The 11,352-nt window shown below is 42.9% G+C and overlaps 1 protein-coding gene and 1 pseudogene across 2 annotated transcripts in view; both read left to right on the top strand.

Moving 5' to 3' along the window:
• Positions 1–745: 745 nt before the first annotated feature.
• OGDHL (oxoglutarate dehydrogenase L) overlaps positions 746–11,352 on the top strand; it is a 75,409-nt gene continuing 64,802 nt past the window's right edge. Inside the window, exon 1 of one of the 2 annotated variants that reach the window (XM_066618718.1) lies at positions 746–800. The gene's annotated coding sequence lies outside the window, so the exon portion shown is untranslated. Of the gene's footprint in view, positions 801–870; positions 939–11,352 lie in introns of those variants that run through there. The other variant, XM_066618717.1, reaches the window with a different exon arrangement.
• On the top strand, positions 10,199–10,317 carry LOC136646778 (5S ribosomal RNA; annotated as a pseudogene).

The following is an 11,352-nucleotide window of genomic DNA, read 5'->3' as shown; positions in this document are numbered from 1 at the left end:
GTCAGGGCCCACAGGCTGGGGCATCGTGATGCCCCAGTTTAAAAAGCCCTGCATTAAGGGCACAATCCTAACCAGTTCTACTCAGAAGTAAGTCCTATTTTGTTCAATGGGGCTTACTCCCAGGAAAGTGTGGTTCTGATTGTAATGTATCAATTCCAAGAAGGCTCTGCACTGCCCACTCACAGGGAAAAGGAGGACACTGCAGTTCTCTTCCAGAACAGGAGGCTAAAAAAGAGGACGTGTCCTGGAAAAAGAGGCCGGCTGGTCACCCAGAACCGGGGACATCCACTCCAGTTGAGTGTTGGGAGAGCGAGGACGGGGAAAGGAAAATCTTTCTTGACTCGGAGCGTGGCTGGTCTGTGGAGCTCCTTGCCACAGGACGTGGTGATGGTGCCTGGCTGAGATGCCTTTAAACGGGGAGTGGACGGGAGGCCACCTCAGTAGGACGGTGCAAGGGAGGCGCCAGGGTGCTCCCTAGGCGGCTGGTGTGCCGCTGTGGGCCGCGGGAGGCTTGGCCCGGCCCAGCTCTTGGCCCAGCCCCTGCTTGAGTGAGGTCCCTCTCCTCCTCCCCCCCGGTTAAAGTAACGTCTAACAGCCGAGGGAGCGAGCAACGGTCCCTCTCCCCTCCAGCACCGCCCCGCGCGCGGACAGCGACTTCCCAGCGCTTGGCCCCTCCCCCCAGCGCCGCGCGCCCAACCAGCGAGCCGCCTCAGCTTCTGCCGCCTCTTTGCTGCCCTCCGCCCTCCTCCTCGAGGGACCATCTCTTGAGCGCGTGGCTCGCGCCTCACGTGACGTCACAGGTAGCGCTCTCTCGCACTCGCACCCCTCCCCCCTTCAAGCCGTCTCCTGGTGGAAGGTCGAATAAGACGGCGGAAGGGGAGAGAGGCGCGGGTTGCTGTGGCAACGGAGCTCACTCCCCCCCACTGCGGGCCATCAGGGTATGAGGCACCAGGGGACGGGGTGGGGGTGCAAGGGCAGGGGCAGCAGCAATGGGGCGCTCTGAGCAAATGCCTCAGGGGGTGTGTGTGTGTGCTTGGAGCAGGTCTTTCTCTGCCCTGGCAGAGCCGGGCAGCCAGTGGGCAAGGCCTTGGGCAGGGTCTGGGTGCTGTGACGCCCTTCAGCCTGCCCTCATGGGAGGAGGCCTGGGTGAGTCCTGTGTGTTGAACAGCTTTAAAATGTCATTTTAATCCCTGTGTTTTCTAGGGATGCGGCTGGCTGATCTCTATGCAGGCCACAGTGCTCAGAGCTCCTCCTCTGGCTGGATGTATTCAGACCAGTGTTTCTCAACCAGTGGTACCGGCACCACCAGTGGTACTTGAGGCGGTACCAGGTGGTACTCATGGTAGCCCTGGAGGCCTGCTGCCCGGCAGCGAGACCAGGAACACAGCACAACAAACAGCAGCATGAGGCTCCAAAGGATGTTTTTCCACCCTCAGAAAGCCTTCAAAGGCTTCACCAGAGCCTCTTATTGGCGTTTGTTGCGTTGCATCTGGCCTCCCACCCCAGAAGTAACTGGCAGTGATGTCATCACCAGTTACTTCCAGTAGTACTTCAGGTACGTGGATGATGTGAAGTACAGCGGAGGACAAAAGTTGAGAAACACTTTTAGAGAGATGCTCTTTACACTCTCGCATAACATCAGAACCAGGGAACATCCACTAAAATTGAATGTTGGGAGGGTTAGGACAGACAAAAGAAAATATTTCTTTATTCAGCATGTGGTCGGTCTGTGGAACTCCTTGCTGCAGGATGTGGTGACAGCATCTGGCCTGGATGCCTTTAAAAGGGGATTGGACAAGTTTCTGGAGGAAAAATCCATTACGGGTTACAAGCCATGATGTGTATGTGCAACCTCCTAATTTTAGAAATGGGCTATGTCAGAATACCAGATGCAAGGGAGGGCACCAGGATGCAGGTCTCTTGTTATCAGGTGTGCTCCCTGGGGCATTTGGTGGGCCACTGTGAGATACAGGAAGCTGGACTAGATGGGCTTATGGCCTGATCCAGTGGGGCTGTTCTTATGTTTTGGAGTAGAGAACGAATGATGAGGATGAACTTCAGTCTAGCCAAGCATGTAATCTAAATGGGTGGGGTCATCTCTGCTTTAAAAAGATGCATAAATTTTGTACTGTACTTGTCTGGCTTGAACGTGTCTATCTGGCTGAACTATTCCAGACCTTGCAGTTCAGCTCTGCATCATCTGATCACTTTGGGGAGTTGCCAAAGCATACTGTGAAGAAAAAAGATAAGTCAATGGTGAAAGGTTGTACTGTATATAGTGATATACAGAATATTTTTAGATATACATCAATTTGTTAGATGGTTGTTCATCATCAGTCCCTGTAAATTCCTAAGAAAGTGGGGTTCTTTTGCCTATACTTCAAAGATGCCTATGCATAATACAAATGCTATTCCATACTTTATGGCTTGATGTATATTCCTAAACCTATACTGTACTAAAATATAATTGTATGCCAAATATATTTTAGAGCAGCAAAGGAATGTTACTTGGCATATGTAACGTATCAATCTCAGAAGCTCAGCTGGTATAGCAAAATGGCTAAGAGACTAGCAGCTCAGTTCAGTGCATGTCTACTTGGAAGTAAATCTCATTGCATTAAATGGGACCTACTCCCAGGTAAGTGTGTATAGGATTGCAGCCTTGGTTGTGAATCAAGACCTTCCAGGCGCAAATCAGTTCTCACTAGGTCAGTGTTTCTCAAATGGGACCCATTAGGTGGGTCATGAACCAATTTCAGGTGGGTCCCGATGCATTTCAGTATTTTATTTTTAATAGATTTGATACTCCCATGGTATGTGACTGCATTTGGGGAAATGTTACAAAGCTGTACTTTTAGCAAGCTACTATGTATATTCTTTTAACAATGATAGTCAGTGGGACTTACTCCTGGGTAAGTGTGGATAGGATTGCAGCCTAGGATTATAAAAAATGTTCCTGCTTGATGATGTCACTTCCGGTCATGATATCATTTCTGGTGGGTCCTGACAGATTCTCATTCTAAAAAGTGGGTCCGGGTGTTAGATGTGTGAGAACCACTGCACTAGGTGATTTTGGCAGACCACTCTCTCTCAGCCTCAGCTCCCCAGCTGCAGTATGGGGATAATATATGTGAAATGCTTTCTGTGCTATAAATGTTAAGTATTAGTACTTTAATGGAATAGTGCTATGTAATTTTACCCTCATATTATGATTATTGAGAGAACTTGCATAACTTAAAGTTATAGTATTGCCTTGTAAATAGCGCCACTGAAAATAAAATAGTGTTATCATTGTTAGCAGTGTTATCATTATGCGGCCTTTACTTATCATTATACAAGCTGAACCTACTTATCTGCGGAGTTGTTTATGATATCTAGGTTTTTTTTGTGTTTTGCCCTGAACATATGTGCAATTACACAAATTCAGTGGTGTACAAGTGGAATGAACATTTGGTCCAGTTTGGAAGGGAGAAATGCACATCTATGAAAAATCTCTGAAGAGTTGTACTGGGATGGTAATGGACAAATCCCCTCCCCCCCGAAAAAAAATCCAACTTATTAAAATGAATGTTTGTCTGGCTACACCCAGTGTCTTCCAAACTGAAGATCTTTGAATGAGTTACCAACACTGAGGCGTTTACTAAACTTTTCTGTGTAACCTGTTTATATTTTTACTATGTCCTTAGTTAAAGGCCTGTCAGTACAATGGGGTGTGAGAATTGTCAAACCTGCCTCTGTCAGTTCTGTATTCTTTCTGCTTCATTTCTATCTCCTGGGTCTCTTTGCCTTCTGCATGCCCTTTCTTTCTTGTATCTTTGCCCTGTTTTGCTCTGAAGTCACAGTTAACCTGTGAGTCAGCAGACTGGCCTTTGGCTTTCTTGCCCCTTTGTGCCTTCAAAGGTCCTGCTTCAAGTCTTGGATGTCATAACCCCTGTGGCTGTTGTTGGATCAGCTGTTGTGCTATAACAGACAGACTTATAAGCCTTGAGCCAGACACCTGACTACTTAAAGGGGCTGGAAACCTTTCAGTCCAAGTTCTAAGTCTGCAAACACCTTTTGATTAATAGTGAATGTATTTTATTTACATCATCGGTGTTTGAACAGTGTCTTCATGGTAGAGATGGACAAGTCTTGAGTCCATCTAACTGAGTCTTGCCCTGAAATGATTCTCCATCTGAGCAACCTCTGGGAAAAAACTGACAAATTTTGTTGCAGTGTTCTGACTCAAAACAAGGCAGAATCTGATTCTTGTAACATTTTTTATATGCGTGTCTTTGTGGATTCTGATGGGAATTGTAGTACTGGATTGGGAGGTTCTGCCCTGTGTGCATGTAACATCATGTTGACTGCCTTATGTGTTTGGCTGAATGAACATACTACATATTTGTTTACAGAACCATTGAGCCATGGTGCAACACTCTTCAACAAAAGTCATCATAAGAGTGAAAAGACCCTTCATCTCACTTGGTCATCTTCATGCTGGAGAGCTTGGTCACCTTCAAGCTTCACTTGGTCCATCTCACAAAGTCACTTTTTAATGCCTTTAAAGCCTTCCCTGAGCTTCAGAATGCCTTAAAAGGCATTAAAATGTCCTTTACCGTTTCTCTTGGGAAATTGCAAGTTCCATTCTTTTGATTCTAGGAGTCCGCCTGAAGTCCACAGGGGCAGTGGGTGGATGCATGCTTTCTCTGTCAGCTTCAGAAAGCCCTCCGGAGAGGACTGGAGCACAGCTCTGGTCCCTCTCAGAGGGTTCAGGTAGGGCTGCGTCTGGCCCAGTGTGAGTCCACCTGTACATAAGATGGATGTTACACAACTCTTCCCTGGGCCAATTCCTCAACATAATCAGACCTCTTAACTGCTTCCCTACAATCGTGGCCCAATTCCTCTATGGGATACCAATTTGGATTGCTGTTTTCAGTAAGGAAATGGAAAGAGTACTTTCAATTTTCTTTATAGGATTTTTGGCTTACCCCATTGTGTCCCTTGTACCTAGACTTTGTTTAGAAGCAGGACAGCAAAGACTGGAATGTACAGCTTGGTGTAGATTCATTAGTTTTTGGTTAAGTATTTGTTTTAATAGGTGGAATAACTCACTGATTCAGGATGTGCTTTCTGATTCTTGGAGTTACTCTGGCTATATTCGCCCTTTTAGTAAGTTGCAATTGATAGGTATACCTGAGGACCTGTTGGGTAATGACTCTTTGATGCGGGCCAGAAAGATCATAATCTCTAGATACTGAATATCAGGGACTCCTTGCTGAGGCAAACAAAACCCACTCACCTTTGCGTTTTCAGATTTTTCCCTCTTCTGGCCAGTGTTCTAGATTTTTATTAATTCTAGATTTTTATTAATTCTCATCGTGCTTTTATGCTCGCCAGATGTAATGTGTTCCCTTCCCAGGAAAGGAATAAAACTACGCAACAGCGATTGACATGTTCCTGTGAGTTGGGATCCAGGGAGTCTCTGATTCACATAGTGCTCCACTGCCCGCTTTACAAGGAGTCTAGATCTATGTATTTGGACCCATTTTTTGTCAATCACTTTGGCTGTCCTGATGAATTGAAATTACAGATATTACTTACAAATGAGAAAATGGTAAAACCAATGGCAGGCTTTTTATAAGAGACTTTAACTAAACTTAAAATGGAGGGAAATGTTATCTGAATCTACATTTATTTTTGTTCTGATGACCTGCTTGAATACAATCTTTTGTGTAAGTTGCTCAGGCAACTGCCAAGTTTTATGCCTAATAAAGGTCGTCTGTCTGTCTGTCTGTCTGCTTCCCTACAAGGTGAATAATATCTTGAAAAACAAAAGTACTGGGTTTGGCAGGTTATTGTTTCTGCATGCTCAAAACGTTGTGGAGGAGAACAATTCAAGAAGATAAAATAGGCAGAATGCAATTCTCTGGGTATTGGAAAGGGAGTCAATTTGGAGTGGGTGCTGCTGCTAATCAAACTTTCTGTTTTAGAATGTGTTTGTTCTTCTGTGTGGATGCTATTTCAGTGTGTTACACACACGCAGACACAGTGGGCCCTCCTTATCTATTGCAGTTTGGTTCTGGTTAAGGAATTTCATGGATGCTGAAGTACAGCACCCACAATCTTACCTGTTTCCTCAGGCCTCTTTTGGGTCATGCCAGGCCCATGATCTGCTCTGTTGGCCTCCACAGGCCTCAGAATAGCACTCAGAAGAATTGGGAAGAGACTTCTGTTTTTTGGAAGGCAACTTGCAGTTTGCTTCTGAAAACCGGAAGTTGCTTCTGGATGCTTCAGCAGGTGGTTCTGAGACCCTCAGGGGCCAATAGAGTGGATTGCGGGCCCGGCACAACTCAGAAGATACCTCTGGAGGCTCTAGGTAAGAAATTGCAGGGAGCATCAGGAGGCATGTTTGTGAACCCTCTGTATCCACAGATGGTTAAATCAACAGGTATGAAACCTGTGGATGTGGAGGGTCTATTGTGTGTGTGTGCATTAAAAAGAAAAAGGGAAAAGCCCTTGACTTATCAGTGGATCCTCCAATTCCATATGTTCAAATGGAAACTGCTGCTTAATTCTAGGGTTACTTTGGAGGAATCTTGTAAAGTAGAATAATACTGCTGTTTTATTGCTATTTTATTTTATCTTTTATTGTTATTTGTGTTGATTTTGAGCAAGGGAGATCAGGGTAGCTCAGAGTTGAAGTGCTTCATGATTGTATGCATCTCAGATTGCTACGTGTTGTTGCTGACAGCCTGAGATTGTGCTGTAGACCAGTAAGTAATAAGGGAAAAAATGACGTTAGATTTATTGACCAAATTCTGATGTCTGTTTTAAACGGATTCGACTTTCATTTTATACACCAAGATATTTGAGCTGTTTCTGTTTCCTGTCTTAATTAAAATTGAAACCCCTTGCATTTATTGATAGTGGTGTGGCAGAAAATTTAGAATGAAATGAAAACCAAATGTTTCAAAGAAGCGTTCCAAGAGATCTACTGACCAATCCTATCCAGTTTTCCAGTGCTGGTGCAGCCGTGCCAGTGGGCCAATGGTGGAGAGGCAGTCACAGAGGCCTCCTCAAGGTATGGGAACATTTGTTCTCTTATCTCAGGGCTGCATTGTCATTGCACCAGTGCTGGAAAGTTGTATAGGATTTGGTTCTTAGTTCTGTGTGTGTCACACAGAAAACCAATGCAAGCTCAAATCCAAGAGATGGTAAGCATAGACTGAAGAATACAGGAAGATACATGAGATTAAATACCTCATATAGTGTAGCATTTCATTGGTTAATACATTACAGCCAATCGTTTCTCAATAACACAGGCCAACACACATTTTGCTTCCTTAACTGTTACACCAATTCCTGGGTATATTTGGGGTGCCGATTCCAAAAATGGCATCCGTTTTGCCCTATCACTTCTAGTTTTGGAGATATAGTATAGTCTCATTAGTGAATGGTTCAAGCAGCTTCCTCATGAACCTATCACAAAACTAGATGTGATAGGGCAAAACAGATGCCATTTTTGGAATCAGCACCCCAAATTCATATCAAACCACCATGAAGTTTGGGAAAAACTTTTCTGACCCTCAGTTTTGTAGGCCTGTACAATCAATGCAACATAAAGGAAAATTGTCACAACAAAAACGTACCTTATAATTATAATATTCTAAACACAGAATATTCTGTGATGTATATCACAGAAATATTATTAGGGTCTGCCAGAGCTAACCACAGTCTGATGTTTGGTCTCTTTATCTGTATAAATGAACTTTTGTGGTTTCAGAACAATGCTGACATTGAACTTAGCTGTGGCCTTATACCCTCTTCTCCTTTTGCCATAAGATGGGTTTCTTACCAGTCAGCACCTTCAATACTGTATACCCTTTTCCCCTTTATAAAGCCAATGCAAAGTTCTTGATTAACTGATCAGCAAGCCATTTGATTTTACTGGGCTCCATTATTGATCCAAAGTCTGACTTTCTTCCACAATGGTTAATTTGTTGAATGTAAATGGTTACAATAATCATCTTTCTTGAAGTGAACAAATCTGCCTTGACCTTGTAGATTACCTATCTGGTAAATGGGTTATTGTTTAAGTGGAACACAGTGACACTACTTTGCATTTCCAAGGTACTGTAAAAAGATTGACTGATACCCAATAAAGAAATATGTTTGCTTTTAATTTGCTAAAAATCTTTTGCAGTTAAGTTCTAAGATTTGAACTACTTTTTAATATTACACTTATCTCTAAAAGTAATCTTGCCTTTTGTTACCTTTCTATTTTAGATTCTGTACATCATACTTCAAAAAACACCTAGGGAAACTAGTTTCACTAGTGAGATAGTCTTTGGATATCTTTTTAAGTATAAATAAAAACTTAGTGTGGTCTCTTTGTGACCCATGGTGCATTATTGTATGTTTAAATAATTCTTTTTATGGACATACGTCCTCTTCAGTTCACAAGCTAACAATAAAATAACAAAGAATTTAAAAAAATAAAATCAATCAATGTAGTTATGTTTTGTGTCATAATGAGTTTGCGTCTTTAATTTTAAATTTATTATGGGTTGAATCTGAAGTTTTCTTGTGTGAGTACTGTCCCATGCTTGCTCAAGAAGAGAACGAGGGCAATTTTTGGTGATTCTCCCTCCAGCCCCCTTCCTAAGTGTCCTGCAACCCTCACAAACAGATTTTTGGGGGTAGGGGTTAGAGAAGAAAGAACAATCACCACAAATTGAGCCCTTCCTCCTCCTATGTGCTCATGAGGCCATGTTCATTCAAGAGAGGGTTTGGATACAACTGTAATCTAAAATAAACTATTTTCAGGGCTAAAATATATGTGTAATTCAGTTAACTGAATGACCAAGGTTGTAATCCTATACATCCATACCTGCAATAGGTCCAATTTAAATCGGTGGCACTTACTCCTGAGAAGACATGCATAGGATTGTGCTGTGAATGCCAGTTGTAACTCAGTGTCAGCCTGTTTTTTGTATTCTTACACCATACTTTTTAGTTCTGGCATATACTGATGTCAGATTCTTTTCATTGTGTGTTATCGTTCTTCATATTTTCTCAAGATTCTTGATCAGTTTTTATAGAAGATTTGTAGCAGTGTAAATGTATACCTTTTTCAGTGCCAGAATTGAAGATTTGGATTTATTGTGTGAAAAATACGTAATTGAATTTAATCTTCAGTGGGGTTAATTTCAGTTATCTTTGGATTGTGTTGCATGCCCTTTACTCTGAAATGCAATAATAAGGTATCACAAATGTGCAAAGCTAGTCTAGCAAAATCAAATCTTTATTCGGTTATATGCACACTACTTCCCCAGGTGGTATGAAGGCACAGGGTTACTGCTACAAATTTAGGTTGCAATCCTAACCGATTTTCGAGTATTGACATAAGGTTAATGCAACTCAGAGGTAAGGGAACAAACATTGCTCTACATTGAGGAGGTCTCTATGACTGCCTCCCAACTGCAGGATGCAGCACATGCCCCACTGGCACAGCTATGCCAGTGCTGGAAAGTTGGTTAGGATTGTGCCCTTAGTTTCCCGTAGAATACTGGAGACTTGTGTTGGTTACAGTTTTATTTTTAAAAGTAGAAAATAAGTTGAGGCAAAGAGGCCCTTCTAAAAGGTACTTTGCATCAGATGCTAAGAGAGACACCCTGTACTTCAAGGTGCTTCACCTTAAGTATGCATGCTCTTTTTCTCAGCCTCTGTGTTGTCAGTCTAATTAGATAGTGACAATCTCTAATTTTTCTTGTTGGCTTCTTCTGCTGCATGTAGCTTTGTAGTGGATAGATAATATTTATCAGGACTGCAGGATGGAGTAAAACACTAAACCTCCCCCCCCACACACACACAGTCGCATCTGGGCTGGCCTTCAGACCCCATCTTTAATTATCTGTTTAGGAAACAAACATCTGCTGCTATTAAAAGAATTTTAAGATTATGTTGTCAGATCCCAACTTCCATCCAGAGTTGATGCAGATAAAGAAGGGCTGATAAAATAAGGGAGATGGGAGTTGAATTTTACATTGCTTAACCAGTTACTTGATCGTAGGCTTTAGTCTCATAGAATGTTCCTAATATATTTGGAGGTTTTAATTTTCATTCTTCATTTCGACAGTGTACATGAAAAGTGTTAATTTTCTCATTCCTGCTTGTATTCAGAAAATGGTAATGTACAAGTTTTAAAGTAGGGCTTGACAAAACACTATTTACCCTGCACATGCCTGATCTCATCTGATCTCGGAAACTAAGCAGGGTCAGGCCTGGTTAGTACTTGGATGGGAGACCACCTGGGATTACCTGGTACTGTAGGCTTATACCATAGTCTTTCAAGACTGAAGGTTGCCAACCATTTAACAAAACATGTAATGCTGTTTCCCTAGCCCAGGGATGTCCAAACTTTTTGGCAGGAGGGCCACATCATCTCTCTGACACTGTTGGGGGGCTGGGAAAAATAGAATTAATTTACATTTAAGTTTTGAATAAATTTACATAAATAAATATATTAGAGATGGAACTTATATGAATGAATGAAGGTCTTGTGATAGCTCAAGGCCTATAAAAGGCCTTGCGCAAAGCAAGGCTGGCTTTTCCTTCACTGCCGTGGCTGCTTTAGTCATGAAACAGCAAACAGCAAAGAGAAAACTTGGCCCGCAGCTTGCACAAGAGAGGTCGAATAGTCACCCTCATGCTGAGAGCAGTTGCACCACGTCAGCACAGGCTCCAGCAAGTCTCCGGAGGGCCAGAGGCTCATTGGAGACTGGGGGCTCCCCGTGGGCACCATTGGGAGTCTTTGAGGGCCACAAGTGGCCCCAGAGCTGGGTTTTGGGCAGCCCTGTCCTAGTCTGAGAAAAGTTAGGGTATGTGAATGTTTAAATCCTGGCTTAATGTACATGTCACCAGACTTGGGGCCCAATTCTATCTAACTTTTCAGCACTGATGCAATCACAATGGAGCCCCAAGGTAAGGGAACCAAATGTTCCTTTACCTTGAGGAGGCCTCTGTGCTGCCTCTACTCTTTAGGATGCAGTACACACTGCGTTGGCACAGCTGCATTAGTGCTGGAAAGTTGCATAGGATCAGGCCGTTAATGTCCTTGCTGGAAGCAACTGAGAACAGTTTTGGGCCTTTGTATAAAATATGAAGGATTACTGCTAAGTTCTGAATGTTACTCTTGTCTGGTTAGGTAGAAATTTGATTTTCTGTCATCCCTTAATGTTGATTGAAAATTACTCGTATATGGACAGTCCATCAGAATGAATCTTCTTGAGCATCCTAGGCCTCAGTTTTCCATATTCTTGTCTTGAGGGTTCTATTTCTCATATAGCTGCTCCTTTTCATATATTAAAT

The sequence above is a fragment of the Tiliqua scincoides genome, chromosome 3 (assembly GCF_035046505.1).
Source record: "Tiliqua scincoides isolate rTilSci1 chromosome 3, rTilSci1.hap2, whole genome shotgun sequence".
NCBI classification, from domain to species: Eukaryota; Metazoa; Chordata; class Lepidosauria; order Squamata; family Scincidae; genus Tiliqua; species Tiliqua scincoides.
The sequence above is the reverse complement of the archived record's forward strand: the minus strand, read 5'-3'. Positions and strand labels throughout refer to the sequence as shown.